The sequence below is a fragment of the Lutra lutra genome, chromosome X (genome assembly GCF_902655055.1).
Source record: "Lutra lutra chromosome X, mLutLut1.2, whole genome shotgun sequence".
Lineage (NCBI taxonomy): Eukaryota > Metazoa > Chordata > Mammalia > Carnivora > Mustelidae > Lutra > Lutra lutra.
Genome location: NC_062296.1, coordinates 94,930,256 through 94,936,167, shown reverse-complemented (window position 1 = coordinate 94,936,167; position 5,912 = coordinate 94,930,256).

The window sequence follows — 5,912 nt, the reverse complement described above, 5'->3', positions numbered from 1 at the left end:
AGACAACTGAACCCACTTGTATCCTCCCTAGGATAATACATCCAAGAGAGAATTCACCTTCTGTCTTGGAGAATACCAGCTTTGTGCATGTGTGTGCGCGCGCACGCGCGCACGTGCTTGTGTGTGTACACGCGTGCGCACGTGAGTGTGTGCGCGTGTGTGTTTGCTTTCTTAAATCTTCACATTAGACTGTATCCTTGCAAGGAAATGTAAACAATTCAGCCATGAGCGTCAGTGAAATAATTTGCAACAACATGAAGGGATGGTGGGTGTTTTGTTTAATTGTTCTTGGATATGTAGGCCAAACCCCAGATTCTGGTACAAAGAACAGCGTTCCCCTGGGTTCGAGGGGGTGTGTCTTGAGAAGAACTATCTCCAGTGCGGATGAGAAAATCGGGGAAGTTCTTCCAGTCCTGACTTTAGAAAATCTAGTTTAACATAATCACACTGGATTTGTCTGTGTTTGTTAGGATAAAAGCCCTACACAGACCTATAATTTATCACTCGTTACTTTGCTAGCTGCTGGAGTATTCCAGGGGGGAATTCCGGGGGCGGGGGTATGGAAAGAAATCCAGTCAAAGTAGGAGAATTCCGGGGGGGCGGGGATGGAATGAAATCCAGTCAAAGTAGGAAAGCTCTGGAACGTAGCAAGAATGACAATGTTGGGTTGCGGTGGGCTCTCATGATCACCTCCTTCCATTGGTCTCCTGGTCCAGTCCTTTGGGAAAGGCACAGCATGGTGAACATGGCCAAACACACTGAGCCTTGATGAGTGGGAGCAAAGAAATGGGTGTGTTTGTTCAGGCAAAGAATGATCAAAAGCAGAGTGAGGCTCTCAGAACCCCTAGGAGTGCTGGCTTTGCATGTACGCCTGTAAGGCTTAGACATAACCAAGGAGACTCTTGTCCCCCTCCCAAATATGTCTTGTTTCTTACTAGCAGTGCATGAAGTTGGTCCATCCTGCAACCCACTGTCAATACTTCCAATAAAATAGATATCTCCCATCATGTTGAATGACAAGGGGAAGCTAGTCTTAAACAATGATTTCAGAGGACAATGACTTGGTTTCCAAACAGCTTGCAAATGTTCTCATAAGACGGGCAGGACAATGAGTTATTCACTGCTGGAATTCCCCGGGGCATCATGCATTGTGTGGAGTAATTCTTTTAGGAGAGCTACGACTGAAGTCTTTGAAAAAGGAAAAACAAGGTTCTCTGACAAATTCTGGCCAGTCCCACCTTCCCTCTGGATGCAGCCCGAACAAAATTTATCCTTTCCGATGGCTGTTTCGCAGGGGCCGGCCCATAGCTGTGTGTTTTGTCAGATCATCATTTCCTGCCAAGACCTCGAAGGAAGACGTGTCCTTACAGAACCAAAGGCATCTAGCATTGGCACAACTGTTTTTTTTTTAAATTTAAATGCATTAGTGAGGGGCGCCTGGGTGGCTCAGTGGGTTAAGCCTCTGCCTTCAGCTCAGGTCATGATCCCAGGGTCCTGGGATCGAGCCCCACATCGGGCTCTCTGCTCAGCACAGAGCCTGCTTACTCCTCTCTCTGACTGCCTCTCTGCCTCCTTGTCATCTCTGTCTGTCAGATAAATTAAATAAAATCTTTAAAAAAATGCATTAGTGATTTACGCATCCTAACGCCTAATATGGCATGCTGTTCACAGCAACCTTCAAAATTTGGTTGCCTGTTGAGAAATTTGTCACAGTCATTTTGGGAAAAAAAAAATAGTACGTCATCTTCTACTGTGGATATAACTTCTGATTTTCGTAGCGAGTCCAATCTTCCTTTAAAAAAAAGCATAAAAATGAAATTAGACATTTGTTGAATGTGGGAGATAATTTTCACAGACGGAAATGGTGTGAATGACATGGAAGCAGATGGTAAGACGGTATGGCTGCTTGCCTGCTCTGTCGATGGCACAGAAGTCATGTCAAGGTGAATGAGGTAGTGAAAATAGGAATGTCCCCATCCTCCTTCTGCCAGAAAAGCCAACTGACTCCTCTGACTCTTGTCTTCATCAGTTTGAAGGGAAAGTTTCCCGGGGATGAGTTTACACTTTGTAACGATGTTGAAATCCAAAACAAAACAAATAAAACCTATTCCTTCTTCTCTGTTTTCCAATATAAGAGAGGAACACCAAGATGAAGTATTTTCTCGTTGAGTGGACATCTAGAAAGCGGATCCTGAAGTGCAGGAGAGCAATGTTGTTTGTATTGTTTGGCAATCCCTGGAGACCTTTCTGGTCGCTCCAAGTTGCAAGGGGAGGGGCAGGGTGTGACTTGCCTCTCATGGTCAGAGGTCGGGGACGCTGCTGAGACCCTAAAGAGCACAGGTAGCTCCACTCCCCCCCCAGCACAGCACAGACAAAGATTCAGCCCAGAGGTACTCTGGTTTGCAGAACAGAGAGGAAGAGGTCTTGCTATAGAACCTTCAGAGTCACAAACCAGGTGCCTGCCGCTTCCTGCCACGTCCTGCCAATGGACACTAAGTGCTGGGTGTAGGGACATGACTGGCGCTGGAGACTGAGGTCCGTTCCCCCTTTAGCCGAGAAACACTGAAGAAACAAACATCCTAATCCCACGGTATTGTAGAGCAAATCGGGAAGGTGCCAGGTTTCATAACTGATTTCTAGCAAATGCGTGCTTTATCTGTATACGGAAACAAGGAAGTTGCTTCCTTTATGTCGGGGGAAAAAAGTAGCTTATATAATCAAAACGGATTGTTCTCTTTTAAAAAAAAATTAGCTCTCTATTGTTGTTAATGAAAGAAGCTGCCTCTGCCTTTTCTCCCTTCTCATTTTTCTTCTCATTCCTTTGTCTCCGTCTCTGTGGTATGATGGCTGTGGTCACCCCCGTTTAGTTTATTTATGTGAGCAACGCAAACATCTTTAATTCCTCTCTGTCTTGTAAAGTCGTCTGAGTTTCCGAGGATAGCTTAATTGCCCGAGTAGCAATTAAGATTTTAGCTATCAATCTGGCCGTTTTTCTCTCAAGGGCAAATACCAAAAGCTAAATTCCCAAACTTCCCTGTGACATGTAATTTATCTCAGAAGCATACCAATAGGGATCATCCGTCATGATTATCCCAGCCAATCGCTTCTCTTTGGAGGTTCCCAAAGGGAAAACACAGCCATTGTTTGTCTTTAAACCTACCACCGGCAAATTAGTGGCCATGAGAGGTGGGTTGTTAATCTGTAGTATTAACACAAGTGCCACTCGTGGTTGCTCACAACCCTGGAAGCATCGTCTCTTCCTTTTTTGCATCCCCGTTGTAAATTCCGACTCCGTGCCGGTAGACGTTGATAAGCAAATGATACAAAGGAAACCCACTTGTAGCCTCTCCCACGACTGACGTGCAGACTTGGTTTTCTGTGGACCACCGTGATGGCTGCCAAAAGCTATTTCCTGATGACACCATGGAGTTCCTCCTACATCTGGCTGCTTCTTTGTTGTTGTTCTGGGAGTTTCTGTTGGAAATACATCTAGGGGTCTACGTTTAGGTCCCTTCCAGAGTCTAAGCTATGTGGCTCTCCCACAACATTCTTTTTGTTTCCATTTCCTCAAGTCGATTGCGTTCCTGGAAAGTAAGTGTCTTCTCCAACTAGAGCTAGAATGATGTGTACGGTAGCAATGATAGAAAAAGGAAGGCCTACTAAACGCTTATGATGATGTTAATAACCTGAGTCTTACCTCTTGTATGTTAACCTTGCTGTTTGGGCTCTGGGACTCCGTTACAGGAGTCAAACCGTTTCGGGGTTGGAAGTGCCTTATAGGTTTGAGCCTGGCTGCGTGTACTGCCTAGTGCCCTACAGACCCCATGAGATGCTCCTCCAAGGCCCAGAGTATATGCCAGTAGTACAGATGAAGACACTTTCTACTCCGCGATTCTCTCTTTGCATTACCTACCTGCAGAGTGCACAGTTCACGGATAGAGGTGTGTGTGTACGAGACACTGGTAGCTTTTTACCGCATATGTATTCATAACGAATACTTCACTGAACGGGATGGGGATTTTGTTTTTTAACATTAACAAATTAATATTTCAGCATCTAAGGAGATATTTTCTAAAACCTTCAGTTTTACTTTTTAGTTTTTAAAAATATTTTATGTATGTATTTTCAAGAGGCAGAAAGCAAGAGAGAAGCAGAGGGAGAGGGAAAAGCAGATTCCCTGCAGAGAACAGAGCCTGATGTGGGGCTCGATCCTACAGCCCCATGATCATGACCTGAGCTGAAATCAAGGCTTGGATGGTCAACCAGCTGAGCCACCCAAGTGCCCCTAAAACCTTTATAGTTAAAGGGTCATTTACTATTTCCTACTTGCATTACTTGCCTCTGTCATCAACAAAGTAAGAGTTTCGTCAATGTATTTTACTCTGGTCCTTATCCTGCCCGTTGGTCTTATATGGAATCACCCACTAAGAGCCCAGATTTGCTTTCTGAAGACCTAGAGGAAATAGCTCCTTGAAGGAAATGAGAGTCACATAGAAAAAAACCAAGAGGCCAGTAAGAAACATGCTACTGAGGATTTGCAAGTCAGGTGTACATGAAGATCATGGAATTTTGATGCCCTCTTTAGCTACGTAAGGCTTTCTTGCTTCTACATCTTCTTTTTTTTTTTTTTAAGATTTTATTTGTTAGAGAGAGAGAGCACGTGGGAGCACAGGCAGACAGAGTGTCAGGCAGAGGCAGAGGGAGAAGCAGGCTCCCTGCCGAGCAAGGAGCCCGATGTGGGACTCGATCCCAGGATCCCGGGATCATGACCCGAGGCGAAGGCAGCCGCTTAACCAACTGAGCCACCCAGGCGTCCCTCTACATCTTCTTTTGATTTGAAAAGGTTTTTTTGGTTTTTGGTTTTTATCAGGGTATGAAGTTGGCTTCCCTGAGTGGTAGTCCCATGTGTAAGTGAAAGCATCAGTGCATGGAGAGGATACCCAGATGAGTTGGTCCCTATCAGACACTGCTACCAGGACTTGATGAGGATGGTTTCCTCTGAGCTGGGAGCGTGGGGAGTCTGGGCAGAGGCATAGAGGAGTAACCAAATGCTTTGTCCAGAGAGATTGCGGTCAAGATGGAGTGGTTGATGAAACACCACCAGTCCCACATTTCACAGAAATACATGCAGGGTCCTCGTGAGATACTCATGTTAAAAGTGATTTTGATAAAATTACTCTACGCTGCATACTTTGAATCGATATTTTTATACCTTATGCAAAACTATGAAAATGTGGAAGAAAGCAGAAACGCAATTATCATTCGCTCTCAGGGGAGAAGAATCATTCATTGCCTACTCTTTGGGATTTATTTAAATCTCCTCAGTCACACAGTACCTTACAGTTGATAAGCCTTTTTAAAAATGAGTATTGTAGGGAGCCTGGCTGACTCAGTGAGTAGAGCGTGCAACTCTTGATCTCAGGGTTGTGAGTTCGAGCCCCAAGTTCATTGTAGAGATTACCTAAAAAAAATAAAAAAAATAAAATGAGTATTTCATTTGGTGTTCATAACCTATTGCAAAGAAACATGGGGTAGACCTTGCTTCAACCAGACCGAGACCACTGGAAACCAGCTCTCCTTCTTTTTTTTAAAGATTTAATTAATTTATTTGACAGACAGAGATCACAGGTAGGCAGAGAGAGAGGAAGAGAAGCAAACTCCCCAAAGAGCAGAGAGCCCAACGTGGGGCTCGATCCCAGGACCCTGAGATCATGACCTGAGCCGAAGACAGAGGCTTTAACCCACTGAGCCACCCAGGCGCCCCACCAGCTCTCCTTCTTATCAGCGATCCTGTGATCCCAATTTTGCACATTCATAAGATGATTCCACATTACGGAGTGAGATGTGACAGCAAGATGCAAATCGAAAGCAAATTCGTTTTCCTGAACTGTTGTGGAATCCCAGAAAGAGAC